We start from the raw sequence: 13,695 nt of genomic DNA on the forward strand, positions 1-13,695 counted from the left end.
AGCACTTAAGCCACAATTTTACATAGAACGGTAGAGGAGAGTCATATAAAGCAATTAAGAAGCAATTTAAAGTCATATAAAGCAATTATCAAACAATTGAGAAAAACACATTGGGGGCAATGTTCCCTCTAAGGATTGATGAGGTGTGTGCAAAAAAAAATATGCATGAGCGACAAGTTACATACTCCACAAATTTATGAGCAGGCGCGGAGGACAAGTGCCCATGAGATTGTGGGAGGGTTAAATACTCAAAACTTAAAATAATAACAATTTACTTAAAGTTTTTGCTTCGCCAGCTTTCTGGTATCTTTATATACAGTGGCGTACCTAGCATATGTAACACCCGGGGCCCATCATTTTTTGGCACCCCCCATCTGTACGCAAAACATGATTTTTAGTAACAAGCCACACGTCACACATGAGTAACTAGGAAAAGGCAGCATCTTACATATTGCAGTGAGCAGTACATCAATACACCCATTGTAAAACTAAACAAGCCAGACCAGCACAGATCAATCCTACACCGTCAATCCTAACAGAAAACCATGTCTTTCGAACACACAGAACACAGAAAATACCTTCGCCTAGTATGGAATATGTCATCACAAACTAACCCCTCCCCCTTTTACAAAACTGTAGTGTGGATTTTAGCCACATTGGTAACAGCTCTGATGCTCATAGAATTCTGAGCATCAGAGCTGCTACCACCACGGCTGGCGCTAAAAAACGCTCCACAGTTTTGTAAAAGGGGGGATAAAATAGAAATACACAGACAAAGGTTAAATTGAACCAGCAAGAAGCTGGACTCTGCATAAAATGCAACACCACAGAAACAGTGACATATGTCTCCTAAAGCAATAAATAAATAGAAACTTTTTGGGCTTGCGAGCTACTTTAAAATGACCAAGTCAAAATGATCTACCAATAATAAAATTAAAAAACACAAAGCACACTATACGCTGAGAAAATGTTAATTATCATTCCTATTCTGGGTTTTTTTCAAAGAGGTCAAGGCAGATGACTCTATGCATTGTCACCTCAATAACAACCATACAAAAATAGACAAATATACCCCTCTTCCTTTTTATTAAACCACAATAGCAGTTTTTAGCGCATGGAACTGCGCTAAATGCCCAGCGCTGCTCTCGACGCTCATAGGCTCCCTGCGCTAAAAAACACTATTGCGATTTAGTAAAAGGGGGCCATAGCGCAAAATATAGACAGCATATATAAATTCAGACACATTTTGATCACTAAATTTAAAATAAAATCATTTTTCCTACCTTGTCTGGTGATTTCATGAGTCTCTGGTTGCACTTTCATCTTCTGACTGTGCATCCAATCTTTCTTCCCTTCTTTCAGCCTGTATGCTTCCTCTCCTCCAGACCTCATTCCCTCCCCTAACATTTTCTTCCTCTCTCCCTGCCCTTTCTTTCTTTTTTCTCTCTTGATGCCCCCCTTTCTTTTTTTCTGTTTCCCTTCTGTCTCCCTGCCTGCCCCCTTTCTTTCTTTCTCCCTACCCTCCACAAAGCCATTGCTGCCACCATCCATGGAAACAGGCCCCAAAGCCACCACTGCGGCTGCCCCAAGCTCTCTCTGCTTCCCATCGTCGGACCGCCCCCCCTTGGTACGCCACATTTCAGGCAGCGGAGCGGAGCGGCGGATGAACAAAACAAGGCTCTGAGGAGGACGTGCAGGCACAGCGTCGCCTGAGGAGAACGACAAGCGCCGGACTCTCGCCACTTCCGTCCCCTTTCGTGGTGCCGCGCCGGCGCTTGGCCTGAGCCACGGCCGCCGCTTCCTCTCAACTCCGCCCGCGCTTGATTCCAGTCGCGCCCACTGCGAAATGTGAGGGGCGAATTGCTGGGGGCGAAATGTGGGGGGCGAAACTTCCGTGAACCCTCGCACCCCCACCCCGACGTCCGATTCCTCCCCCAGCCTCCCCTTACCTTTGCGACGCGTGTGTGCGCTGTGAAAGAAACTTGTGCGCTGCGATGTAATATTTTGTGCGCCAGCGCACGCCAGCGCAGCTTAGCGGGAACACTGATTGGGGGGTAATGGGATGACATTAGTAGAGCAAAAAGTAAAGTGCTAGATAAGTCATTAAACCAGAAGAAAAATGAGATGACATACAAAATAAAACATCATGCAAAAGTGATGTAATACAATGCTAAAATAAGTCATCAGAGCAGTAACAGAATAAAATAAAATAAGATGGTAAACTATTATGTACACAATTAAATGCATGGCGACCTACAGTGAAATAAATGCATGGCAAGAACAAACAGTTTATATGAGGCTCTTGAAAATAAAAAAGCATATCTAAGCAAAAAAGTTTGAAAATAAAAATGTGGAGGGACAAATGGGATGTATGAAATACTCAAATACACCAGAAATACACCAGAAAAGAGAGTGAGGGAAATATAGTCAATGAGAGAAAACAGTCATGACATACGATTGCAGCCAAGATAAAGCTAATGGAAAGGCAATTTGAAAATAAGCATGCAGGGTTATAAAGCTGGCTAAGAGTCATAAATAGAAACTTAAAACGAAACAAATATGTGGCCAAAGGATAATTCAAAAATAAAATGAAAACTGAAGGCTGGGGCAGCTATGGGAAAATAAGAAACTCAAAACGGAAAGCCAAGTGTGGCTTGGAGTATGCATGAAACAGCAGGAAAGAAAAAACATTGACAGTGGGAAGAATCATATTGAATAAAATAAAACCACTGAATCTACCTGTCTTGAATATTGGCACCATAAACACTCACACTTGAGTTGAAGCGATGAAAACTTGAAAGTGAAAAACAAAAGAAAAAAAAAGATTAACGTGGCACATGCTTGCAGGGAGAAAATGAAACTAGTCAAAGGTAACAAAAGAGAGACTAGAAAAAGGAAGTAAAAATGTTCAAAAATAAAAATAGGATATATAGGACTTACATATGGTGAAGATAAGGCAAGAATTAGTGTCTACAGAAAAACTGGAGAACACTGCTGAGAAAGCGCGGTGAAAATTAGATATTTAAAAAGGTAAGGTGACGACGTCAAGAGGGGGGAAGGAAGCAACAAACTTTATTTGAAAGACACTGGGAACACGCTGCACGTGACTGACGTGAAGCCTACTTCCGGGTCGGCTACATGCAGGAGGCAGGAAAAGAAGACGAGCCTCTCAGATCGAGCTGCCTCCAACCTTGCGGGATCCCTGAGACCACAAGGGGGGTTCCCACGGGATCCCCGTGACCCGATGGGGTGTCCCCATGGGATCCCCATGACCCAAAGGGGGAACCCGCGGGTCCCGCGGATTCCTATCGCCCCCGTGCAGCTCTCTAGCAGTCATTTAATTTTACTTCCCTAGCACTCCCCGGTGTAACATTTAACCAGTCAATATTGGGGTAATTGAAATCATATAACAAGCAAGAAAAATTATATGCTAGAAGACACTCAGTTCAGGCAAGCTCAATTATGCAGAACTCTAATTGAACAAAAATAGAGGAGCACCAATACAAAAATTGGAGAAAAAAGGAATCTCAGTTAAAAGGCTTCATGGGCTGAGGTTCCTTTTTTCTCCAATTTTTGTATTGGTGCTCCTCTATTTTTGTTCAATTAGGATTCTGCATAATCGAGCTTGCCTGAATTGAGTGTTTAGCATATAATTTTTCTTGCTGTTATATGCTTCTCATTTTGCTATAGTAATTGAAATCACCCATTATAATACTGTTGCCTGTTTCTCCAGCTTTCCTAATCTCTGAAAACATTTCTTCATCTGTCTGCTCATTTTGTCCCGAGGAATGGCAGTATAATCCTACCTTTATATTCCTTCCCTTCACACATGGAATGGCGATGCTGACTGTCCACTGTCGCCGCTGCTTTAGGAGGCCTTGGAGGAATGTCAGGTCTCACGGTTGGAGAGTCGGTGGAGTGCTGCTGCATAGGGGGATGGGAGAGAGGGATGGAAAACTACCGTACAAGGGGATGGGAAGCTGTTACACAGGAGAATGGGTGGAGGGGAGGAAAGCTGCTGCTCATGGGGATAGGAGGGGAGGAAAGATGATGCATATGGTGGAAGAGGAGAGAGGAAGAATTGTTGGGGTGGAGGAGAGGAAAGGAGAGAAGAAATAGAAAGGGTTGAGAGGGAGAAATTCTGCATATGGTAGAGGGGAGAGAGACATGTATTGAGAAGAGAGAGAGAGAAATGTTGGACATAGGGTAGAGGGCAGGGAGAGAGAAAAAAATGTTGCACAGCATAATGAAGGGGAGGAAGGGAAAGAAGTTTCATAGAGGGGAATAGAGAGATTCGACCCAGGGCACAAGGCAGAGAGAGAGAGTGGGAAAGAAACAAATGTTGGATATGGCAGTGGAAGGTAGAAAAAAATCATTTTATTTTCTATTTTGGGACTACAATATGTCAGATTTGAAATGTACAGTATATCATGCCAGAGCTGGTGTTAGACAGGGAACGTGAGCTAGGACTTAAGAGAGAGGAAAAATCTTTTTTTATTTATTTTGTCTACACCATGGTGCTGGCGTGGGGGTGGGGTTGGTGGAAAGTGCTACAAAATAAACACATCAGGATGTTTGGGGGGAAAAAAATGCCCGATTGGGCAGGAAAAGTGAAATGAATCGATTCAATAGGCTAAATTGAATCGAAAATTTTTCCCTGAATTGTGCAACACTATCCAACATTGAAGAGAGGATTGGTAGGTACAGTAGAAATAGCATGTGCAAGGGAAATAGGTATGAAATAGTATGAAGTGTAATAGATCCTACCTCAGCAGGCAGGATGCAACAGAAAAAACAGCAGCAAGCTATTTCCCCCAAAAAATATAGTGGAAGAATTTCTTTCCCTATCAGCTTTGAAAAACTGTTTCCTGCCTCACCTCTGCATTTGTTGAAGATTCAAACAAGTGATAATCTCATCACTTGTTCCTGCGCTCTGGAAAACTGCAACTATCATTCCTTTGCTAAAAGATCTCAAAAGTAGTAGAAACGACCCTTTAAATTATCGCCCAATTGCAAATATCTCTTTTTTAGCCAAATTGACTGAAAAATTGATATTTAATCAAGTTTCCGATTTTATTGAATCAACTAATGTTATGCATCCTAATCAGACAGGTTTCCGCAAACACCATAATACGGAACATTCTCTAATTGGTCTAACAAATAACATTCACTATTTCCTAGACCATCATAAATCTGTCGCCTTTTTTTCCCTAGATATCTCTGCAGCATTTGACACAATAGACCACGATCTACTTCTCAGTCGATTAGAATCAATTGGGTTCTGCGATCAAGTTCTTAACTGGTTTACATCATATCTCACTAATCGAACTTCCTGTGTTAAATTTAATAAAGAATATTCTGATGCATATACAACGACCTTTGGAATTCCTCAAGGCTCTATTTTATCACCCCTTTTATTTAATATCTATCTTGCACCATTACTGAATCTATGCCAGTCTGTTGGCTTTACTGCTTTTTCATACGCAGACGACATTCAATTAATTCACCCATTCAATCCTGAAAATCAAGAAGACATTAAATCTTTAAATACAAAACTCGAACTTGTTCAAAATTGGCTTAATAATAATAAATTAGCATTAAATATAAATAAAACAAAAGCTATGATTTTTAATTGGAAAAGAGACATCAGATTAAATTCGCCTTTCCTTCTTAATAATACGCCAATTGAAATTGTTCCCAAATTGAAAATCTTAGGAGTTATAATTGATGAAAGATTAGAATTTAAAGATCATATCAACAATATAGTTAAAGTCTGTTTCTATAAATTACATTTAATTAGATCTATATCCAAATTCCTTGAATCCAAATCTCGCAATATCTTAATTCATTCTCTAGTAATAGCAAAAATAGACTATTGCAATTCTTTGTTACTTAATATCACTCAAAAAGAAAAACGACAACTGCAAATTGTTCAAAACACTGCTATTAAATTAATCCATGATGCCAAAAAATTCGATCATGTAACTCCACTTTTCATTGAATCACATTGGCTCCCTATTTGCCAGCGCATACAGTTTAAAGTCTTGCTACTTATATTTAAAAATTTGATATTCAATGAACCTCAGTGCATTTCAAAAATGTTAATTCCCCATAGTTCCGCACGCGCACTTAGATCATCTTCCCAAAATCTATTAGTTGTTCCCTCCTTAAAAATAATAGGCACTCGAAGATTAGATATGTTCTCTGTAGTTGGCCCCCAATGGTGGAATTCATTGCCCCAATACATAAAAATTGAAAAAGACATTTCTTCCTTCAAGAAATCCCTGAAAACATTTCTTTTTAAACATTTTAACATTTTAAACATTTCTTTTTAAAATTTACTTTATTTTATGAATTTTTGCTTTTAAAAATCCCCTTACTCCCCAATGTTTTTTCCTTAAATGTATTTCTCAATATAATAGATGTAACTTTAACTCCCCTTTCCTCCCAATTGTTGTTGGTCATGTCGGACTTCTATTGTTTATATATACTGTATGTATTTTAACTTAACTTATTTTATTATTATGTACATCGCTTTGTATAAAGATATAGCGATTCATCAAATATTTAATAAACCTTGAATCTATATACGGTAACTAACAAGAATTGAAAAACTATGACAGCCTCAACTTTTACTTATAGTTTAATGTTTATTATTATTTATAACTCACGCTTATGATTTGAAATCACATGGTTAACCAAATTACCATTAGTAAGACAAATGGTCTGGATTTACAGGGTGCTCACAAAAACACTCCTTGATTTTAAATGGTTACAAAATCAAAACTTATTGGATGACAGCAAATACAAGTCCCAAAAAGCACGGTTAGCAAGATCTTACACAATCGCTTGCACTTTCACCCTTATAAGCTGCAATTGGTGCAGAAGTTACAACCTTCACACAATGCAAAGCGACAAAATGACCAGGCGTTCCTCAAGTGGCCCCCGAGATCACCGGACATTACTATTTGAGATTTTTCCTTTGTGGGTACGTGAAAGACAGACCCCCTGTTTTACGAAGCCGCACAGCAACAGCCCCAAAGACTTTAAATCTCTATGGGCTTCAGGGCTGTTACTGCAGCGCAGCCACTAGCACGGCTTCGTAAAACAGGTCCAGAGTGTATGTACCTCCACTACTATTCTCAGTTAGGGTGCTGGTCTTTGACCAGAGAGCCACCGCGTGAGCAGACTGCTGGGCACGATGGACCACTGGTCTGACCCAGCAGCGGCAATTCTTATGTTCTTACCTGCAACTATGGATGTTCTGCAGGAACGCATCACTGAAGCTATAAACGTGATCACGCCGGATATGTTTTGGAGAGTCTGGCCGAGCTCGATTATCACATTGATGTAACAGGTGGGGCGCACATCGAGTGTATGTAATCAACAAATACTATATGAAACTTTATGAGTTGATGAAACTGTAGCCTCAAAGGTGAAAGAATATTCCAATAAATTTTGGTTTTGTAACCATTTAAAATCAAGGAGTGTTTTTCTGGGCACCCTGTATTTTGGGAAGGTGATGAACCCAGTACTGTGAGTATGCTCCAATACCCAAAAAAAAAAAAAAACCAACAACAAAACAACTTGTTGGGAACCACTGTACTATGGGCTAGAGACCCATTCCAATCACAATAGCTTTTGTTTTAATCAGTCTCGCAGCAGTGGGCTTCCAAGTTTGCTGTTGAAGCACTTATGGCACAGTCTGTTGCCAGCTTTTTGCATGCAGTAGTGATTCAGCACTTTTATTGTGTGTGGAGTAGTGAGTCATTTCTACTGAATTTAGCAACTCCAATCTATTTTAAATGTTAGATACAATGGTTTCTGTGGTCTTGGAGGTCCCTTGTTGTCTGAAGAAGGCAGAGACTTTGTGGGACATCCATCCACCACTGATGCAAATCATATAGATAAGGACAAACTTCCCTGCTGATAGCGAAAAAGTAACTACAAAGAAAAATAATCTTGGTAACATAGAAACATAGAAGATGACGGCAGATAAGGGCCATAGCCCATCAGGTCTGCCCACTCTACTGACCCACCCCCAAGTCTACTATCCTAGGGATCCCACTCCTGGTGACAAGTTCCCTTGGCTTAACTCTCTAAGGGATCCCACATGGGCATCCCATTTGCTCTTAAATTCTTGCACGCTGTTTGCCTCGATCACCTGCACCGGGAGCTCGTTCCAAGGATCAACCACTCTCTCGGTGAAGAAATATTTCCTGGTGTCGCCATGAAATTTCCCGCCCCTGAGTTTGAGCGGATGCCGTCTTGTGGCTGAGGGTCCTTTGAGAAAGAGAATCTCTTCTTCCATCTCGATACGGCCGGTAATATACTTAAACGTCTCGATCATGTCTCCTCTCTCCCTATGTTCCTCAAGTGATTACAGCTGCAAATTTTTCAGCCTTTCCTCGTACGATAGATCCTTGAGCCCCGAGACCATCCTGGTGGCCATCCGTTGCACCAACTCTACTCTCAGCACATCTTTTCGGTAGTGTGGCCTCCAGAATTGTACACAGTATTCCAAATGAGGCCTCACCATAGTTCTGTATAATGGCATTATGACTTCAGGCTTCCGGCTGACGAAACTCCTGCAGATGCAACCTAACAACTGTCTTGCCTTAGATGAAGCCTTCTCCACATGATCAGCAGTTTTCATGTCTGCGCTGATGATCACTCCCAAGTCTCGTTCTGTTGAAGTTCTAGCTAAGGTCTCACCATTCAAGGTGTAAGTTCTGCACGGATTTCTGCTGCCGAGGTGCATGATCTTGCATTTCTTAGCGTTGAAGCCCAGCTTCCAGGTCGAGGACCAAAGCTCCAACAAATGTAGGTCCTGTGTCATACTATCAGGTGAATTGCCGTCTCTCACTATATTGCATAGTTTGACGTTGTCAGTGAATAACGTTACCTTACCTTGAAGCCCCCGAGTTAGGTCACCTATGAATATGTTGAAAAGGAGCGGGCCCAAGACTGAGCCCTGCGGTACTCCACTGGTCACCTCCGATGTTTTAGAGAGGGTACCGTTAACTACCACCCTCTGAAGTCTGCCACTCAGCCAGTCATTGACCCATGTAGTTAGTGTTTCTCCCAGCCCCATTGATTTCATCTTGCTCAACAGCCTGCGATGCGGGACACTATCGAAAGCTTTGAAGTCTAGGTTTACAACATCCACGGATTCTCCCAAGTCTAACTGTTTTGTTACCCAGTCAAAGAAGCTGATTAGATTGGATTGGCAGGACCTACCCTTGGTGAATCTGTGTTGACTGGGATCCCGTAGATTCTCCTCATCCAAGATTGCGTCTAATTTACGTTTGATTAGTGTTTCCATGAGTTTGCATACTATTGATGCGAGACTCACCGGTCTCTAGTTTGCAGCCTCTACCCTGCAACCCTTTTTGTGCAGTGGAACGACGTTAGCTGTTTTCCATTCTATGGGGACTCTCCCCGAACTTAGGGAGAGATTGAAGAGTCCTGATAGCGGTTCTGCCAGGACATCACGCAGCTCACTGAGCACCCTGGGGTGTAGATTGTCTGGTCCCATGGCTTTGTTCACTTTGAGTCTTGCCAGTTCATAGTAGACGTCGCCAGGTGTGAACTCGAAATTCTGAAACGGGTCTTCCACGCTGGGCCTTGCCTGCAACTGCGGACCGTGCCCCGGTGCCTCGCAGGTGAAGACCGAGCAGAAGTATTCATTCAGTAGTTCTGCTTTATTGGAATCTGATTCTGCGCAGTTCCCATCTGGTTTTCTAAGGCGTACTATCCCATCTGTGTTCTTTTTCCTATCACTAATATACCTGAAGAAGGATTTGTCCCCTTTCTTCATGTTCTTTGCCAGAGTCTCTTCCACTCGAAGTTTGGCCTCCCTGACTGCCATTTTGACACTGCAGACCTCGCCCTATGTTCTAGTTTAGCTTCCCTAGTCTCTGTTCATTTGTAGGAAATAAATGCTTTTTTCTTCTCCTTGACGAGGTGCGAGATTTCTGAGGAGTACCATTGGAGTTTGTTGTTTCTCCGCTGTTTGTGTACTGATTTAATGTAGAGGCTTGTCGCTTCATGTATGGTAGATTTCAGGGATGACCACATAGCTTCCACATCATTGGTCGTAGCTTGGTTCTGCAGTGTCCGATGGACGAAATCTCCCATGCGTTCGAAGTCAGTGCCTCGGAAGTTGAGTACTTTTGTTTTCGTGTTTGATCTAGGCTCTAAATCTGTCCTACCTTAAGACATGCTTTCAAAATTTTAACTTTCTACTACTCAAGCCAAATAACTTACAAAAATCCTAATGAGATATAGTAATCCAAAAAATAGTAAGTGTACACCACTCAAATATTACTACAGAGGAACACTATGAAAGAAGGAAGGAACAGATCTCAGTAATGCTTTTCAGCACGGGTTACTTATTAAACCTCCATGTCAATTAAACACAAAGGGCTCCTTTTACAAAGGTGCACTAGCATTTTTAGCGCATGCACTGGATCAGCGCTATAGCGTGCGCTAACCGTAAAATTACCACCTGCTTAAAAGGAGGCGGTAGTGGCTAGCGCGCATGGCATTTTAGTGCACGCTAAGCGCGCACTTTTGTAAAAGGAGCCCAAAGTCATTGATCAGAAAACCTTTCCTTGCAGATTATTGTGTCCTTCCATTCAACTTGTACGAGTGTAAATATAAATATTTTTTTATATTTTTAAAAGTCAAACTCCCATTTTATTTTTAGTTTGCTAGCAGAGCTGGAACAGTTCAAATGTTAGCATTTCTATAAAAAAAAAAAAAGGAATTTCAGCAGGAAAATAAGCTTTCTTTTGTAAAACCAGCAGCTACTTATGATGCTCCATTTCGCTGAATGCTTCATCTGGAGCCTGAACTCACCAGCTGTAAAAATTCTCCCACTCTCAAATGCATGTTTCCTTCTTTAGTCTGCCTGTTTGTTGTTCCGGTTACAAGCACTCCATTTCTATGCAGTTACATAACATTGACTCCCAACCACTGCATACATATACACATCATACAAATAATGACAGCAATTTCTAAAAGCCATGCATCATATTGGAAAACTGACCACTCTGCCTGCAGGTAAAACAATCATCAAACAAACTAATATTGAATCCAGACAAGACTTAGGGGTTCATATTCTCCTGGAAAGGCAATCCAGAACCTATAAACTTTATCAGTATAGCTGGAACATCAGTCATTTTTTAACCTACCTCTAAAGTTCTGGCCGTTATTCTAGATCAACACCTAAATTTCAAGCCACAAATATTTAATACTATTCGCTTTTGCTTCCTCAAGCTAAGGGCGCTCTACTCCAGGGGTGTCCAACCTGCGGCCCTGTGAAGTATTTTGTGCGGCCCTGGTCGAGGGTGATGCAGTGTTTTCCTCTGCTGCCCCCGGGTGTTTATCATCTTGCCGGCTCCCTCCTCTGTCATGCTGCAGCGTTTGTGTGTTTCTGCGGCCCCAGAAACATTTTTTTTGGCCAATGCGGCCCAGGGAAGCCAAAAGGTTGGACACCCCTGCTCTACTCTGTAAAACATCTATTTATTCAGGGAGCACTCTGGGTGCTAACTTAAACTTAAACTTTGCTTTTATCATCATTAAACTTGATTACTCCAATGCTCTCCTAAATAGTATTCATGTACCAGATACTCAACGTCTATAAATAATCCAAAACTTAGCAGTTAAACTAATTACCAACTCACACAAATATGACCATGTCTTGTTTGGAACCTTTCCTTTTATCCATCTATACCAGTGGTCTTGAACTCAAACCTTCTGCAGGGCCACATTTTGGATTTGTAGGTTTTTGGAGGGCCTCAGAAAAAATAGTTAATGTCTTATTACAGAAATGACAATTTTGCATGAGGTAAAACTCTTTATAGTTTATAAATCTTTTCTTTTGGCTAAGTCTTAATAATAATATTGTCATTTATAGCTAAAGAGACATTTTATCAAGAAACTGTTTTATTTTACTTTTGTGATTATGATAAATATACCAAAGGCCTCAAAATAGTACCTGGCAGGCCGCGAGTTTGAGACCACTGATCTATACCCACTCCCTCAGTACACTGATCTCTTCCCATGACTTTCAGTATTACTTCTATGCTGATGACTCCCAGATCTACCTCTCCACACCAGATATCTCTACAGAAATCTAGGCCTAAGTCTCAGCCTGGCTGTTCGACATTGCCACCTGGAAATCTCATTGCTATCCAAAACTGAATATGGCTAAAACCGAGCTCCTCATTTTTCCTAAACCTCCTCCTTCCATTCTCTATTTCTGTGGACAACACTCTCCTCCTCCCTATCTTGTTGGCTCGCAACTTTGGGGTCATCTTCGACTCCTTTCTCCCCCTCTCCACTCAGATCCAACAAACAGCTAAAGCCTGTCACGTCTTCCTCTATAATGTTAGCAAAATCTGACCTCTCCTTTCCAAGCACAATACCAAAACCCTTATCCACACACTGATCACCTCTTGCTTAGACTACTGCAATTTGTCTCTCTCAGGTCTTCCACTCAACAATTTCTCTCCCTTCAATCCATTCAAAATTCTGCTGCATGACTTATATTCTGTAAGAGCCACCATTTCCGAATACATTCAAACTCATCCTACTAACCTACAAGTGCATTCACTCTGCAGTCCCTCAATCTTTCTCCTCACTTTATATCCCCCCCTATGCTCTCCCCCCCCCCCCGTGAATTCTGTTCATCAGGTAAGTCCCTCCTATCTGTACCCTTCTCCTCCACTACCAACTTCAAATTTTGTCCCTTGCTGCATCGTATGCCTGAACAGACTTCCTGAGGTTCTATCTCTAGCAGTACTCAAATCCAAGCTAAAAGTCCACTTTTTCGAGGCTGCTTTCAACTCCTAACTCACCTTAAGATACCTATGTCCATCCTACCAGTCTCTCAGCAAGAAAATCCTGTCTGTCCAAATTAGATTCTAAGCTCTTCTGAACAGACATATTAAATGTACAGAGCTATGCACACCTTTCAGTGATATAAAATAGTAGTAGTAGGAACTAAGAAGTATATAACAAATTAAATAAAAATTAACATAGTATTTCTACTTTTGCAGTGTGCATTTCATAAAAACCTTGCACTTTCCAATATCTGCTCTTACAATCAATTAAACTTGTACATAAAACAAATCTATATACCGAGAAAAATATCCAGCCTTCTTTACTTTGCTTGAGATGCCTGAAGCCAGCAACTCTCACGAAATTGGGTGTGTGTGCAGAAGAAATTGTTTATCCTGACTCCTTGTTCTCTAGCCTCCAAGCTCCACTTCTGAGGTGACTAAAAGCAATTATCACATTGACATTACAGACCGATCACCGATTACCACAAAGCTCTAAAACGTACAGAAAGAAGTAGGTGGCGACGCCAGAGTGAGTCTTGAAACACACGGAGAGAGACTATTGGAGCCCCAGAGTGAGTCTTGAAACACACTGAAAGAGGGGCCATTTGAGAACCAGACTGAGGCTTGGAATGCTCATTGCTTGACTTACGAATACCAAAGTAGTCCAATTTGACAGCACTTGGGGGTGGGGAAGAAGGAAAAAATGAAGTAGTCTCAGAGAGAATAAAAGCAAACGATTCTACCAAATTTGGAGAGAGGGTGTGAAATACAGAAAAAGAACTGGAAGAAAAGCAAACGGCCATTTGGCGAGGAGGAATACAAACGACTCCTGCATTAAGAGCGT

The 13,695-nt window shown here is 41.4% G+C and overlaps 1 protein-coding gene across 7 annotated transcripts in view; it reads right to left on the reverse strand.

Moving 5' to 3' along the window:
- The window catches only part of HCFC1R1 (host cell factor C1 regulator 1), a 67,565-nt gene extending 54,192 nt beyond the window's left edge, over nt 1–13,373 (reverse strand). For 4 of the 7 annotated variants that reach the window (XM_033945403.1, XM_033945404.1, XM_033945402.1 and 1 more), the window contains exon 1: nt 13,150–13,346. The gene's annotated coding sequence lies outside the window, so the exon portion shown is untranslated. The other 3 variants (XM_033945400.1, XM_033945398.1, XM_033945401.1) reach the window with 3 other exon arrangements.
- Between the last annotated feature and the right edge of the window lie 322 nt (nt 13,374–13,695).

Source organism: Geotrypetes seraphini, chromosome 5 (assembly GCF_902459505.1).
Source record: "Geotrypetes seraphini chromosome 5, aGeoSer1.1, whole genome shotgun sequence".
Lineage (NCBI taxonomy): Eukaryota > Metazoa > Chordata > Amphibia > Gymnophiona > Dermophiidae > Geotrypetes > Geotrypetes seraphini.